Genomic DNA, 17,140 nt, shown 5'->3' on the forward strand with positions numbered 1-17,140 from the left:
TGGGTGATAACTGTGGAAGTACTCTACACACATATTATGGATCCTCTGGCCTGCTCTTCCAAAGCCAGGCTGCTACATTGACCCCTTGGGGTGCTAGGTATCCTGGGGAGTTTGTGGAGTGGCTCCTGACCTAGATACCACTAGCTTGAGCCCCCACCAGCAGTCCTCTTTCCTGCCAATCCCTCTGTAATTAGCAGCCTGTGACTAGTGTCCCCAATTCATTAAAACTCAACGTTGGGTACCAAGCACAAAAGAATATTTACTTTGAAGATGTAAACAAGAACAAAGTAAAGCATTTCCCCTATTACTTTTAGAGTACTTACTAATTGTGCGTACTCCCCCTTATTCCCTCTGGATCTTAGGGAGGAATAAACTCAAAACTTAGCTTAATTCTTATATAGAACCGATCCCACTAAGTCTGGATTCAAAGTCTTCTCTGCCAGAAGACTCCCTGTCTCAGTTCCTAATGAGCTGATATCCCAAAGGTACCTTGTTTCTCAGGCCATTGTTACTGCACTGTTTCTAGAATGCTGAGAGATCAGATCACCTTTCTGACCTGTGAAACTGCCAAAGTCCTTGACTTCAATTCCTAAAGATCTCTCCCTTTACACATTGTCTCTCAGCAGATACTTCAATGAGCAAATCAATCATTGAATGAGGCAGAAGGGGCAGAAGCTGATAAGCCTTTTTGAATGCCTCTCTAGCCTGTTAAAGAGCCCCCTCTTCAGCACTTAGTTAGTGGACTGGAACCAGTCACAGAATGTCTACACATGATCCAGGACTTGCCTAGAAACAGGTTTCCAGCCTGTCCATGTAGAACAATGCTGATACAAGTACCCTGGGCCCTCATGACACATATGCAAGTCTTCACTATCCTTCTGGGCCTGCTACTAGTCTGTACAATAATACTGGACAAATATGTTAACTCATCTAAGATTCAGTGTTCAAATACATAAAATAAAAATAAGTAATGTTTAAGACATTTCTGTTACAGTAAAATAAATGTAACCCTGTAACTCAATGTTACAACAGCACAAGTTAACCAACCCAAGTGAAAAAATATGCACTGAGATCCTATATTTTTGGCACATTGTAGGACACAAAAATACATGCACTGATGACATAAATTGTAAGTAAGGGCACTGCAAAAAGTTTCCATTCATTCAACAAACATTTAAGCCCCTCAGGGTACAAAAATAAGTAAGCCATATCTCTGCCCTTAAGTAGGGGGATATAATAATTAGAAAGAGGAAATAAGATCTTGTACTCTAGTTAGTGGGCACAGAGCCTGGAGTTGGAAAGATCTGAGTTCAAATCCAGCCCTCAGGCAAATACTATCTGTGGGCAAGTCACTTAACCCTGTTTGCCTCAGTTTCCTCACCTTTAAAATGAGCTGGAGAAAGAAATGGCAAGACACTCCAGGATCTTTGCCAAGAAAACTCCAAAGTCAGACACAACTGAAAATTACTGAAAAGCAACAGTTCAGATTTTGATTATTTAGTAAGGAAAAGACCATACAACTGCCAATAATCAGTGTTGACATTTCCTACAATTGTTTTTCGGGTCCTGACATACAACAAATGTCTTCCCTGGGAAACATTTGAAATTCTTCTGATTCTGGAATTAATAACAAGGGAATAAGCTCTTTTTGAGCTCTGTATTGCTCAATAAGTAATGGCATTTTGGCTATATTTTGTTCAAATTACGATAATAGATTTTCAGCTGGAAGGAATGACCAAGGTCAGCTAGTCCATTCCCCATATTTTATAGATAAAGTAACTGATGCCCTTCAAGGTGAAATGAATTGCTCAAACCATACAGGCAGCAAGTAGCAAAGCCAGGATATGACTCCACATCCTCTTGCTCTAGATTCAGCCAGTTTTAGATGAACTTAAAAGGCCATAACTACAGAGGAAGCAATTGCTTTGTGAAAAAAGCCTGGGTGCTTTATCTGGACTACATTTTTCTTGCTTAATAAATAGTGTGTATTCTTAGGCTATAACAACAATCCTTTCTCTTCCATTCCATGAATTTCCACCTTACCTGAGAATTAGTCTTTTACAGTAGAATACTGTGTGCTCAGCCAACCAAGAAAAAAGTCTGGGAAGGAAGTCTTGTTAATACAATGCAATCAACTTTCCCTTTTCAGTGTTCTGTGGGTGTTCTGATTTCCCCGGGGCTCGAAAGTGCTTCATACAATAGTAATGTATACAAATTTTCACACATATAATGATCTGAATGAATTTTAAGCAGTCTCTTTGTCTAGACCTAAAATATAACATTATTCTCTGGAAACCGGGATTGAATTGTGAAATCATTTTAGTAAATTTAGGATTGTAAAAAAATGATTGACCTGAGTCTTTCCTCTTTTTGAGCAGTCTTCATTCAAGTGTACTAAGGCTTTGTTAGTGAGGGCATTGGCAGAGCTGAATAATAGTCCCAACTCCATAATTTCCTCTTCCTATGACCTTGGACAAGTCATTTCTTTGGTGGTTTGTTTCCCCATCATTTTTAAAGTGAAGGGAGTTAAACCAAAAGGCATCTAAAGTCTTTTCCACTCTGACATTCAATGACGTTGTGGCTTTTAATGTCCCTGGAAGGTCCTCAAATAAATAGTTCACGGAGGAATAAATTGGGAGACACTCACAGACTGCTCCTTCAACTTCAGTGACCTGCTCTCTCCATTCTGAGCATTGAGTTGTTAGCATTGCTGTTCCCACCCCAACAACAATGCTTATTTGTCATATAACTTCAGGAAATATGTATACAAGATAATTAAGAGATATTAAAGTTTGAGCTGAATGTTTTACACTTCATGGTTTGCAAACGAACTTCACAAATACTAGCTTAATTCATGCTTACAACAACCTTGGGAGGGAGGTGGTGTTATTATTCCCATTTTACAGTTGAGAAAATTGAGGTACATGGAGGTTATATAACTTGTCAAGGGTCAAACAGCTGGTAAGTGTCTGAAGTTGCATTTGAATTCAGGTCTTCCTGATTGCAGGTCTGGCACAGAGCCACCTAGTCTCCTTAGGGAATTAGATGTTTCAAAGATGGAAGATCTGGGAATAAATTACTCTGAACTTGCCTCATCTCCAATGGCTGCCTCCTGTTTGGCAACTTTGATTTCTAAGACTGATTTTTGTCTTGTCTTGCATACAAAAAAGTCCCCATAAGAGTTCATTTAGAGCTTTGTAATGGTCTGTGTAGCAGGAAATGGAAGCCTAGATATACTCTGGGAAGATGCATCCAGGCATTAGAACAATTTACAGCAAAATCATACTAAGTACAAAAGGTATGACTTAATGCAAAAGTGATGATGTGATGATGATGACGACGATGACAACAACCATGATGGAACACACCTAAAGTATCAAAGCATGATGAGAAATAGGAATCAGAATGTGCCAAGAACAAACTACCTTCACTGCCTTGACTCACCACTTCCCTGATAGACCCTGGTAAAGACAACCTAGTGGAAAAAAAAAAAAGGAAAAAAGCAAAGAGCCTTGAGGATTACATTACATACCCCATAGCCATCACTGAAAGGAATAATTCATGAAGAGATAGGAATCCCCATCAACCACTTAAACCAAATGCCACCTCAAGAAGGCACTTCCTGTCCCCACCTCCTCAGTAGTCACAGTTACTTAATATAAAGGAAGGAAACTCCTCTCCACCCAAGTCCTTTGAACTGTGAAAAGTTTCCACATAAGGAGCAGATATGGTGTTATAAATAGAAATGACATTAAAAAAATGTGTTAGGGGCAGCTAGGTGGTGCAGTGGATAAGCACTGGCCCTGGATTCAGGAGGACCTGAGTTCAAATCCAGCCTTGCACACTTGATATTTACTAGCTGTGTGACCCTGGGCAAGTCACTTAACACTCATTGTACCACAAAAACAAACAAACAAACAAAATGTTACTGTCTGCTTTGCTTTTCTGCTAAACCTTTCTCAAAGCTGAAACCTCTTCTATGGGTTGCCTTCCCCTACTGGAGAGTGAGTTCCTTGAGAGCAGGGATTATTTGCATTCTCACCTCCTGCACTTAGCACAATGCTCTGCACATAGGAAACAGTTAATAAATGCTTTCTTATTCATACGTTCTCTCCATTGTTACAGGAAACAGTGAGTCTGGATTCACTGAATTCCAGAAGGTCTGATCTTTTACTCAACATTTTAATGCGGTCTAAAGGGTGAGATCGCAGTCCTTTTCTACATAAAAGGGAAAAGGAATAAAAGTAGTAAAGCATACAAGTCCCTCCCTCGAAAACATGAGAGATTAACAAGTGCAAGGTGACTAAACTTAATTTCATAACAATGAGCATACCACACTTATAACAGGTATTCCAAAAAAGATAAATTAAGTCAGATAAAATAAAGGAACAGAAATGATTTAATGTAGTGTAGTATTCAATATAAGCAAAGGCAAATAGCAGACCACCATGGGGACAGAGTAGATATTTTGTGACACTTTCAAGTGTATGTTGTCACTTTCTACCACATATGCCTCTCTTCTTTTTCTCCCTATCATTTACTTTGTTTATTTTCTCCTTCTTCCTTTTATTTATTTATTTTAAAGTTCCCTACCTTGCACGCCTTATGAACTATCAGTAGAGCCCACTAGCATATCCAAAGCCTGCTGCTGCTATTCATGCCTGAAAGCATTTGCTTACAGGGAGCACCTTTGGCATTCCCTACAGTTTGGATCTCAGGTATTCTTAGAGTAGTATAGTCAAAGGCTCAGTGCTGGTCAGGAGAGGACCTGAGACTTTTCTGGGTTGAGTTATGCATGTTTTTCTAAGGGAGCCAAGTATGAGTACAAATTCCATATAACCGATCAAATATATGATAACATTGTAGTAACAATACTGACCATCTCTAATTCTGTTTACAACCCAGAAAATTGACAGTCTGGAATTAGAGACCTCCACTAAAGTACTTCTCTGATGCCTCACATGGGTAAGGAAGATAAATTACAACCAAAATACATGTCTATTCAATCATCAATGAGTTACCATGATTTGTATGGTATAAATACAAGAATGTATGACTATATAGAACACCCCAAGTAGAGACAAAAATTATTAAATTGGACATAATATGATAATTGCCTGCTTGTCATATTCCTGATCTTTTAAAAAAAGGCCTCTCTGAATAAAGGAGTCCACCCTGTAGGGTTATATGTGTATATGAGATAAGAGGCCCTTCATGCCCCATGTAGGCATGTATATGTTGGCCATGATAACCTGCAAGGTTAACCACAGACTGAGCTATCCTCTTTTTTGCCCTTTTAACCAAAGTTGCCCAGTCTTCAAAGCAAATATCAGAGGCATAGGAATGAAGAGACCACCTTGGAAGCAGAGTTTCTCTCTTCCCCCAAATATAAAATCACAAAGACTGAAGTTTGTTCTACCCCTGGCCACATTATGGTTCACATTACATAGGCTTGGGAGAGACATCCCCCAAGAAATCCAAAAAGGCTCACTCAGGGAACAAATACAATCATGTCTTGCCCTTATTTTGCTGAATCATACATATGCTACATCCATATTATATACCCCAATTGTGGGTGTTCTACAAGGTTCTGTCCTCTCTCTCTTCTCTTTCTTTTTTTTTTTTTCATTTATTTAGACTTCCCCCCAACTCCACGTAAAAACAATTTTAAAGTCCATTTTTAAAGCTTTGTGTTTCAAATCCTCTTCCTCCCTCCCTCCCCACACCCCCTTAAGAATCCAAGCAATTTAATATAAGTTATATATGTGTAGTCATGCAAAACATTTCCAAATAAGTCAGGTGGTAAAAGAAAACAGACAAAACAACTTAAGAAAAAGAAACTAAAATAATATGCTTCAATCTGTATTCAGACACCATCAGTTCTTTCTTTGGAGATGGATCACATTTTTATAAGTCCTTCAGGGTTGTCTTGGATAACTGTATTACTGAGAATAGCCAAGTCATTCACAGCTGATCATTTTACAATATTGCTGTTACTTTGTATATAGTACATCTATCAGTTCATATAAGTCTTTCCAGATTTTTCTAATAGCATCCTGCTCATCATTTCACAATTACTACTGCTAACTGAATTTCCCTCCATCACTATTCCCTCCCCATATCATTCTATTCTCTATCTTCTTTCATCCTTTCCCTCCTCAAAAGTGTCTTTTCTTTTTTTCACATTTTAATTTTCTTTATTATTCAAAAAAACATATGCTTTTTATTTACTTTTTTGACTCTGTGCCTGTGCCTTCAACACCTTCACAACAATTTTCTGCTCCTCAATCAGGAAAGCATGCTTGATCCTGTCATGGACACATTTAGCACACATAGAGCCACCATAAGCCCTGCTGACATGCTTTTTGGTCTTTGATAGCCTCATAAGAACTTTAGGTCTCACTACACAAACACCTTCAAGTCTTCCTGGGCACACACCACAGGATGATTTTGGTGCTTTTCCAACTTTCTTAGTATAAAGGTAAACAATTCTGTTACCTGGGGTTCATGACAGCAGAGTTTTGTTGGAAGCTGTGTTGTAGGACGACCTACGGTGATATGTCAGACGCTGAACCATTTTTAATTTCTGTCGAGTCCATCACCGGGTGAGAGAAGAAGACTCCTCAAAAGTGTCTTGCTTCTGACTGCTGTCTCCCCTCAAATCTGCTCTCTCTTCTATCACCTTCTCCCCCTTACCCACTTCCTCTCCTATTTTCCTGCAGGGTAATAATTGATTACTATACCCAATTGAGTATGTATGTTATTCCCTTTTTGAGCCAATTCTGATTAGAGGAAGGTTCACTCACTCCCCAGCACCTCCTCCATCTTCCCTTCCACTGGATAAGCTTTTTCTTGCTTCTTTTATGTGACATACTTTATCCCATTCCACCTCTCCCTTTCCCTTTCTCCCAGTGCATTCCTCTCTCACCTCTTAATTTTATTTTTTATCCAACTCACACCTGTGCCCTCTGTCTCTTTGTCTAAATATATTCCTCCATTCAGCTGCCCTAATAATGAGAAAGTTCTTATGAGTAACAAGGATCATCTTCCCACGTAGGAATGTAAACAGGTGAAAATTTTTAATATCCCTTACGGTTAATTTTTCCTATTTACTTTTTTTTTTTTTTTTGCAGGGCAATGAGGGTTAAGTGACTTGCCCAGGGTCACACAGCTAGTAAGTGTCAAGTGTCTGAGGCCGGATCCGAAATCAGGTACTTCTGACTCCAGGGCCGGTGCTTTTACCACTGTGCCATCTAGCTGCCCCCCTCCTATTTACTTTTTAATGCTTCTCTAGAGTCTTTTATTTGAATGTCAAATTTTCTATTCAGCTCATGTCTTTTCATCAAGAATGCCTGAATGTCCTCTCTTTCACTGAATTCACATTACCCTCCCCCCCCCCCAAGGATTAAACTCAGTTTTACTGGGCAGGAGATTATTGGTTGCAATCCCTGTTCCTCTGCCCTCCAGAATATCTTATTCCAGGGCCTCTGATCCTTTAATGTAGAAGCTAGCTGCTAGATCTTGTGTTATTGTAACTGTGGCTCCACAATACTTGAATTGTTTCTTTCTGGATGCTTGCAATATTTTCTCCTTGACCTGGGAGCTCTATAATTTGGCTGCAATATTCCTGGGAGATTTCATTTTAGGATCTCTTTCAGGAGGTGATCTATGGATTCTTTCAATTTCTATTTTACTTTCTGGTTCTAGAATATCAGGGAAATTTTCCCTGACAATTTCTTGGAATATGATGTCTAGGCTCTTTTTTTGATCATGTATTTCTGGTCATCCAATAATTTTCAAATTATCTCTCCCGGATCTATTTTCCAAGTCAGTTGTTTTTCCAGTGAGATATTTCACACTGCCTTCTATTTTTTCATTCTTTTAGTTTTGTTTTATTGTTTCTCGATTTCTCATAAAGTCATTAGCTTCCATTTGCTCAATCCTAATTTTTAAGGCATTATTTTCTTCAGAGAGCTTTTATACCTCCTTTTCCATTTGGCCAATGGATTTTTAAGGCACTTTTTAACTCATTGGCTTTTTGTACCTCTTTTTACCATTTGGCCTAGTCTGTTTTTAAGGTGTTTTTTTCTTCAGTATTTTTGTGTGTGTGTCCCTTTAACCAAACTGTTTACTTTTTTTCATGATTTTCTTGCATCACTCTCACTTCTCTTTCCATTTTTTCCTCTACCTCTCTTTATTTTCAAAGGTTTTTTTTGAACCCATCTATGGCCTGAGACCAATTCATATTTTTCTTGGAAGCTTTGGATGTAGGAGCTGTGACTCTGTTATCTTCTTCTGAGGGTGTATTTTGACCTTCCTTGTCACCCTAGAAACTTTCTAGGGTCAGCACTTTTTTTTTTCTGTTTTCTCATTTTCCCAGTCTATTTCTTGAGTTTTTATTCTTTGTTAACGTGAGGCACTGTTTCCAGGGTGGAGGTTGTACTAGCCCAAGCTTCAGGGTGTTTGTGCAGCTGTTTTCAGAGATACTTTTAGGTATTTGTAAGTTTTTAGTTCTTCCAAGGTGGTATGACTTAAGGAGAGGTATGCTTACAACTCTCCTGGCCTATGCTCTGGTCTGCAAGCAACCACAGGCCTGCTTCTCTGCCCTGGAACTATGAACAGAGCCCTGATCTACTGTGGCTGCAAGTTCTTGTATGCTCATGCTCCTCCCCTGCCTGGGACTACCACCTGGATCTGAGTATGGGAAAAACAACAGAGTCCTGCCTCAGTGCTAACAAAGAGATTCCTGTAATCTTCTGCCCAACAGTTAGACTGAACATAGCTGAGTTCCAGAAGCAGTTGGTGCCACCACTGATTCAGAGGCTCCCAAGGCCTGCTCCTGGCTTCCTGTGGCTAGGGATGTGTCTGTGCTGGAACTGGGGCTGAGTTGGTATGGACTTCACTGGGCTGTGCTCTACTCTCACACCAGTAAAACAGATCTTTCCTGCTGACCTTCTAAGTTGTCTTTGGTTGGAAAAGTATTTAACCTTTTCTTTTTTTAGAGGTTCTTGTGCTCTAGGAATTGTCTTATGGCGTTATTTGAAGGTATATGGAGGGGATCTTAGGGAGACCAAGTCCCTGCCTTTCCTCATCCATCTTGGCTCTGACCCCTTTCTTCTCTTTCTTTCCCACTATCTCAGTGACCTCATTTACATCCTTGGGCTCAAATATCAACTTTATGCAAAGGACCCTCAGGATAACATATCTAGCCCGACACTCTCTTGCTCCAGACCCATATCACTAGCTTCCTGTTGGACATCTCCATGTGGATATCTCATGGACAACTCAAACTCAACATGTTTATAAAAGAATTCATTATCTTTAAAAAAAAAGAATTCATTATCTTTTCCCCTAAAGTCACCCCTTCATAATTTTTTTTTCTATTCATGTTGAAGGTACCACTAGCCTTTCAGTCAGCCAGGTTTACAATCTTGCCTTCATCCTTGACTCCTCCTTCTTCCTTAGACAGTATTTTCTTGTGGTCCCCTTAGAAATAACTGCCCAGATTCATTTCACAGTGTCTGAGCTGTAGTTTCTATAACCCTTTGTTATAATGTGTACAAGGCTATGTTTGTTTCTTAGAATTCTGTAATCACAAGTGCCATCTCTCCACTGGGAAATGCAAATAATTGATATCATTCATTAGAAAAGAGATACATACACACATTCACATAGACCTATTTTAAATATTGAGGCCTATCTAAGCTTTTTAGGATGTTTATGTATTAGAAATAAATTATAAATTGATACAATATACTTATAAATGTTTACCTTGATTTACATATTCTTAATTGGATATTGCCTTCTTTTGTTTTCATCTCTGAAGCTAGCCAAGAAATTCTGTCCTTGTTTCTCCAATTATATCTTCATAGATAAACAGCTACCCAGGCTCAAACATTCCCATAGTACTTGGGACATTCCCCTGGTATTAACTGACACTGAAAAAATGAGGAAATTTCATATCTCATAATCTTATTCCACTCCAACATTTACTCAGAGATCTCAAAACATAGATCTGGAAGCAGGTAATACTTTCTTCCCCACCAATCATCATCATGGAAGCCCCAGAAAAGAGGACGTGTCAATAGCACAACAAAAATAAGGATTTTTTCTATAACAAAAGGGGAAGCTACATTATGTAGGGACTGCCACATCATCATCCCAATCTGTACTTAGATTTGGAGGCCCACAACAACCCTTTCTAGTCTCTAGATAAAATCATGGCTACCTTCTATACATCTCTTTTGAAAACAGACATATTTTTCTCGGGTTTCTTTCTTTACCCTTCTCTGTTCTAGGTGCTGGGTTATGACATAATCACTCATATGGAGAGTTCTTTGCTGATAAATGTAGGAACTGCAATGTGTAGAAGAACCTGGTCAAATCTCATTTTCAAAGCTCTTCAGGCTCATGGAGAGGGTCCCTTATTCTCACTGTTGCTATGAGTGGCTCCAATTTACATTTCTAATCCCTTGTAAAGTCTTTTTTATTCTACTTCCACAGCATCTTTTTTCATTCTTTTCCCTTCTCTCCACTCATATAACCTCCACTCTAATTGAGGCCCTAATCACCTCTGACCTAAACTATTGCAATAGTCTTCTAATTGGACTCTTGGTTCCTCATATTTTCTCCCTCCAATATATCCTTCACATAGCTGCCAAAACAACATTCCTAAAGTTCTCCATTTCTATGCTTAAAAACTTTCAGTGGCTCCCAAATGCTGTTAGGATAAATTCTATCTCTTCCAGTTGCCATTTGAAACTTTTTTTTTTTTTTGGTGAGGCAATTGGGGTTAAGTGACTTGCCTAAGGTCACACAGCTAGTTAAGTGTAAAGTGTCTGAGGCCGGATTTGGACTCAGCTCCTCCTGAATCCAGGGCCGGTGCTCTATCCACTGCGCCATCTAGCTTTCCCCATTTGAAACTCTTGACAGTGTTTCCAGCCTAACCTGCCATGACTATTACATATTCTCCCCATTCGTGAACCCTATATTTCAGTCAAAGTAGTCCACCAGCTACTCTGATAGCCATCCATCCTCCTGTCAATTTGCCCAATATGTTCCCCATGTCCAGAACACACTAACTCCTCACTACTGCATTGTACAATCCACAGCTTCCTTCAAGGTTCAACTCATGTGCCACAATGTTCCCCAAGACAATTGCACTGATCCCACCATCTATTAGTACACTCTCCCTTCCTGAATTATTGTTACATTCAATACTGTTTCCATTAATGTACTTAATGTTTGTGGGGCAGCTAGGTGGCACAGTGGATAGAGCACCGGCCCTGGAGTCAGGAAGACCTGAGTTCAAATCCGGCCTCAGACACTTTACACTTACTTACTAGCTGTGTGACCCTGGGCAAGTCACTTAACCCCAATTGCCTCACTAAAAAAAATATACTTAATGTTTGTTAGATTGGAATTAGAGCATATGTCTTTTCAAATATTGCTGAATGAAACTGAAACCAAGAACACAGAAGCGCCTGTGTTTTATCTGCGTTTTAAGAGAAGCCAAGTTTCTCACAATTATAGTCAAGATTCCAAGGGTAAGAGGGCCTGATCACCAGGTTCTCCAACTAGACTTTAACATTGTACCATGAAGGTTAGCAGATACTTTACTAGGGGAGCACGAGCTCTGGAGGGGTCTTATCAAGCACGACAGCAATTGGACTTATATATATATTCAGCCAAACATGAGAACTGTCACATTGCATCAAATCAGAAGTCCTTCCGAGACAAGACTTTCTCAACAAGGGCATACAGGGACATTGGGCTATATCTCTACTCTCTTCAATAAATGCTACTACATTTTTGAGGCCTGGGATCCTTTTCTATACCAAACTTTGCCATAAGAATAACAACTACCATTTTGAATTTTAATGTTTATGAAGTTTTCCTTGCAACAACCTTGTGAAATAGCGTACTACCATGTTTTATGGTAGGACATAATCTCGAGGGGGATATAACCTAAGCATGCCCAGACCTCCCTTATAACTCATACCCAGATGGATTTATCTCATTGATTTGAAGTTCCCTAGAACAATGCAGATCGTTATCTATCCTGTTTCACTCTTATCCAATCCCTCCCATAAATTCAACACAGGAGTGTCCACCCAACATGCTAGAGGCCTTTTTTTCTTCTCATGATATTGTGAGGATGCCAGTGGGGACACCCTGTGGCTATATACCTGTAGTCTCACCCTTTCCACATGAACAACCCGTTTTATTTATTTTTTTATCATAGTCTTCCCTGGTAACATCATTTAGTGCTACTTTCTTCAAGGTTCTTCACTGGTAATATGTTGAAACTTCTGACAACAAATCTAGCACAGCTCTTTTCTGCAACCTGATAGTAGGCATGATTATATTTTTCATTGATCACTGAATAGTCAGTCAAAAGCACATTAGTAGCACTGTTTAGTGAGGAAAGCTCTGTTCACAGGACTCTGCTTGTTTTGCTTTGGTCACTAATTTGGACTTCACTCAAAATTGGGCCTTGGTTGCCCTCTTTAAGTGAAGTGACAAGTTTTAGTATTTAATAACTTTTGGCTTGTTATCATTTCCAATTGAGGAGTTGGGCCTCATTACTGTAAAGCTAATTGTCTACATTCTATAAATCACAGAATAATAAGTTTATAAATAGAGGTTTTCCTTCACTAATCCAAGGTTAGAAAAGTTTCACAAGAATAGAGGCTTAACAATTATTTGGTGGATTTTAGTAAGTATTTCATAAACACAAACTGAATGACTGATTGTTTTGATAGAATAACTCTGGACCTAATGTATATGGATTTAATTATCTGGATTCTTTGGTAAAAAGCCTTAATTTTCCAGTAAAATATGACTGCTAATACCTGACCTTATCAGTTTTCTTAGGTCTCTTTAAAAGAGCTCTAAAAGTACAAATTATATATAATATGCATAGGGGTATATGTGTATGTATACATACATGGAATTGGTTTTAGACTTTATGGGTATTCATTCTTGGTTCAGCTTATCAGCAGGGGCAGAGTTCATACTTAATACCTTGGAGAACCAACATATCTAAGCCCCTATCTTGATACACTCTTCAAAAAGAGTTCATATTGGAAACAAAAGTATCGTCTTCATGCAGACCATTTTTTCATAGACTTAATCAGTATGGCCTGGTCTTGAATATGCTTCCTTCAGAAATGGATCAATGTCAAAAAAAGCAATGTAGTCCAAGAATGAAAGGCACAGTAGCTAGAGTGCTAGACTTCGATTCAGGAAAACCTGGGATCAGATCCCATCTTTGCTATTTATCCTACATATAACCAATGTGTCAGTCACAAAAGTCTATGATTCTCACTTTCTTTATATGTAAAGTTGTGCATAACAATGCTTTTATAAACTACAACACAAGATTAACTTTTAATGGAACCTTTAAAGTGTTATCTAAATACCAGTTACTACTAAAGCTACATTTGAGTAAAAAAGTCTTAATCCAAAGGGGACACGGTATATTATCACTGTTTAGTGAATGCCCTGCACAAAATATAGGCTTACATTTGTTGATCTGAATAGAATATTGGATAAAAGAGGGTTAGAGCATCTGCACATTGCCTGGCTTCACAACCTCTAGTACATTAGCTGAACGCTTTCTCAATAGGTTCAATTTCAGTTTGACCTACATTTCAAAGCACTGTATTTGATGGTCAGTAGTGCTGGCATAAAAACCCCATTTGGATGCTCAGCTGAACAACTACCCTGAGAGGCCCTTCTATCAACTATAAGCTTTGTTAGCACTACATCTTAGCCAGGATTATTAGAACTAAACAGCATCAGCAGGTGCAGGATGCATATACACATCCAGGCTCAGTTGTGTGCTCTCCAAGTAGGCTCTGTGCCCATGTCCAGGGGAAGATCAGTATTGGACCAAGTCCTACACGACATCATTTGCACCTGGATCTCCCTTGGGGAATGAATATTTGGGCAATCCTCCCTCTCTACTGCACAGATCAGTAATGGGTTGGTCACAGGGCTCAAAGGAAGGCCATGAGACTGAGCCTCAGGTTCAGTAGAGATAGGCAAAGCAGCTGCCACCTTTGGCTGGGAAGCAGGGATTGTGGAGAATGCCATCAGCCATTCAGAAAGGACAGAGGCTCTACAAAAACAGGTTTACCAGGAATAACAGGTTGGTTTGCTGACACTAACTGAAAAGTATTGTGGCTACACTTTAACAAACCCAGTGGAGCACAATCAAATAACTTCCCTCTACCTTCTGAGTCACTACCTTTAGATGCTACACGTTGCTCACACAATGCCATTCCAATGATTCTCCCTCCTATTCTGCACCACCTAACCTGTGCTTGCCAAGGACTCCTGGGCCACTCTGGCATCAACCTGGCTTGGCTTTCTGCTTTATCCATGCCCTTCTTCCAGTCTGAACATCATCTCCTTATCTCCAGAGGAAGAATGCTTTCCCAGAGGTCTGTCTAATCACCTATACATGGAGCCCTTGTCTTGCTTCAAAAGGGATGTGGCACCATTATAGTCATTGATGCATTGCTGATATTAGCTACTAAACATGTGCAGTACTCACACAGTCTGAGCTGGAGATCCATTCTGGCTCCATGTCCCTGCTTTCACACAGCATATGGGGCCAGGATAACACTGGATTATACCCAACCCTTGAAATGCTTTGAAGATCATGGCAACTGATCCTCTCCGGAATCACTGGAATTCTGCTCCCTCTATATGGTTCTGTTATGAATCAGAATTCCATCAGGACCTACCCATTTGGGTTCGAATAAAAAGAGGTGGGTCCTGCCTGTTTGTTGGGGGAGAACAAGTATCTCTTGAAAGAGTCCCAAGTCTGTATCTGTGGGCAATTAGAGGTCAGAGATGAGCTGACAGAGCCAGAAGGGTGTTGTGGCAAGCTACTAAAAGAAAGCAGCCAAGAATATGAGTTAAAAATGTAGCTTTGTTCCTTTCTATTTGTGTGACCTTGGCCAAGATATATGACCTCTCTGGGGCAGGACAGGGAGGCAGGCTAATTCTCCTTTCCTTTCTAAAATCCTTGGAGTAGGTGACCATGAAATCTATGGCTCATAGCAAAGGGACAGAGAGTGGGCAATATAAGAGAAATAGTCCAAGCCTAGCAGCACTTCAGAGACACTCTCCAAGCACATTACTTTTACTCTGACAAGCAGTCATCCTTATCTCCATCCCACAGGAACTTTGGCCTCTCCCTCTTAGGTGCCAAGCTCTGCTCATCAGTAAACTTTTTCCTTATCTTAGCCAGAACCAAGCTTCCATGGCATGTCCCGAGCATCTCCAAAACATGCTGCCTGGGTACTGCCCTTCTCCCCACCCCCTTCTAGATCTTCTTTATGTATTGTCTTCTTCCATTAGAATGTAAGCTCCTTGAGGGAAAAAATTGTTTTGCTTGCTTGTATTCATATCCCCAGTATTTAACATAGCACCCAGCACACAGTAAGTACTTAATAAAGTTGCTTGCTTGCTCATTCTATCCTTCTGTCTTTCCCTCATCTCTGTTTTCTTCAACATGAATAGGGAAGTTACAAACAGGGAAAGCATTTTGTTTTGTTTTGTTTTGTGGAAGATGAGTTCCATCTGAAGCATATTTTATTTGAGTTGTTGGCAAGATCCAGTGCAATGCGGGGAGGAATGGATGGGGTGGGGGAGAGGGAGGGAAAGAAGAGAAAAAGAGGAAGGGAGGAAGGGAGGGAAAGAGGGGGAGAGGGGGAGAGGGGGAGAGGGGGAGAGGGGGAGGGGGGAGGAGGGAGGGGGGAGGGAGGGGGAGGGAGAGAGAGGGGGAGGGAGAGAGAGGGGGAGGGAGAGAGAGGGGGAGGGAGAGAGAGGGGGAGGAGGAGGTGGAGGAGGACAGAGCCTTAGAGAACACCCATAGTTGTAGATGAAACATCTGTGATACCCAGACAAAAGAGAGTAAAGAGTAAACTAAGAGGTTAACAGGTTGAAGGAGAACCAAGTGATAGATGTCTCAAAAATCCAGGAAAGGGAATCTTTGATAAATGAACAAATAACAACCAAAAAAAAATCATCTACAGTAAAGTCTTGAAAAATCAGTATGTTGGAGTTTATTGCCTTTTAATGTTTAAGTCAGGGGATATATCTGTACAGAAATTGCAAAACTGTTCATTAAAAACATCCTAAAAGTCCACAATGTGCCCCCATTACTATGAAAGTAGATCCCTGGATCAATAAATGGAAACCCTCATTTCTATGGCAAGTGATCATTATTTCTCTAGTTTAAACATGAGTAAATGTCAGAAATCAGTAAAATAAACCTAGGATAGGATTTTATGTACTTTGTTTTGCTTCTTTTCTTAGCTATGGGGTGTTTTTTATTTTATTTTAGTTATATTGCTAATGCAAAATTACTTTCTTCTTCTGAAGTGTTTCAAATTATAATGAGATTAGTTGGATGCTTTTTAATGTGTTTATGTTTTTCATTTCCTGGGAGACCAGCTTATGGCCAAGGGCGGAAGAAAGGCCTGTAAATTGGCTTTCTGCAATTTTGGCTATATTGACTCTTCATTCAGCTGGAATGAAGATTCGATTCAATACCTGGAGGCTTAAGAAAAAGGATGAAATTCTATATAACATCTTAGATGACTTTTAGGCAAACATAACAGAGACAGAAGACAAATGAATATTCTCCTCCACAAAGGAGTCAAGTCAGGAGGACACAAGTTTATTTCAACAACATTGTAATGCCAATTATGCCCATTCCTATACTGTATCAAATTAATCCAGGCCCAACTATGACTGAAACTACAATAAACAATTAATAAGCAATTTCCTAAAGGACACTGTTAGCAACAAGCATGGGGGGTAAGAAGAGTAACTGGGACAAAGCTAGCAAGATAAGTTTCAAGGGAAGCTTATCAGCCCCGGCTGAGCTTCCCTTCCACCCCGGGGCCCTCTCCGAGACCGGGTGGGGGCTGATGGCGGCCCATTGCAAGTGGGACAGGAAGTATTTAAGCTACATTTGCACTGCCCTCATTGCCAGTGTACCTTGGTGAGAACAGTTTCAATCCTTATTTGAATTAGTTTGATTTAAGAAAGAGTCCCAGTAGCCCAAAGGCAAAATACTGAAAACGAAACAGAATAGCAGCACTTTATTTGTGGGGAA

The 17,140-nt window shown here is 39.8% G+C and overlaps 1 pseudogene; it reads right to left on the bottom strand.

Moving 5' to 3' along the window:
- Positions 1–6,169: 6,169 nt before the first annotated feature.
- Positions 6,170–6,577, bottom strand: LOC122732602 (annotated as a pseudogene).
- Between the last annotated feature and the right edge of the window lie 10,563 nt (positions 6,578–17,140).

This window comes from Dromiciops gliroides, chromosome 6 (assembly GCF_019393635.1).
Source record: "Dromiciops gliroides isolate mDroGli1 chromosome 6, mDroGli1.pri, whole genome shotgun sequence".
Classification (NCBI taxonomy): Eukaryota; Metazoa; Chordata; class Mammalia; order Microbiotheria; family Microbiotheriidae; genus Dromiciops; species Dromiciops gliroides.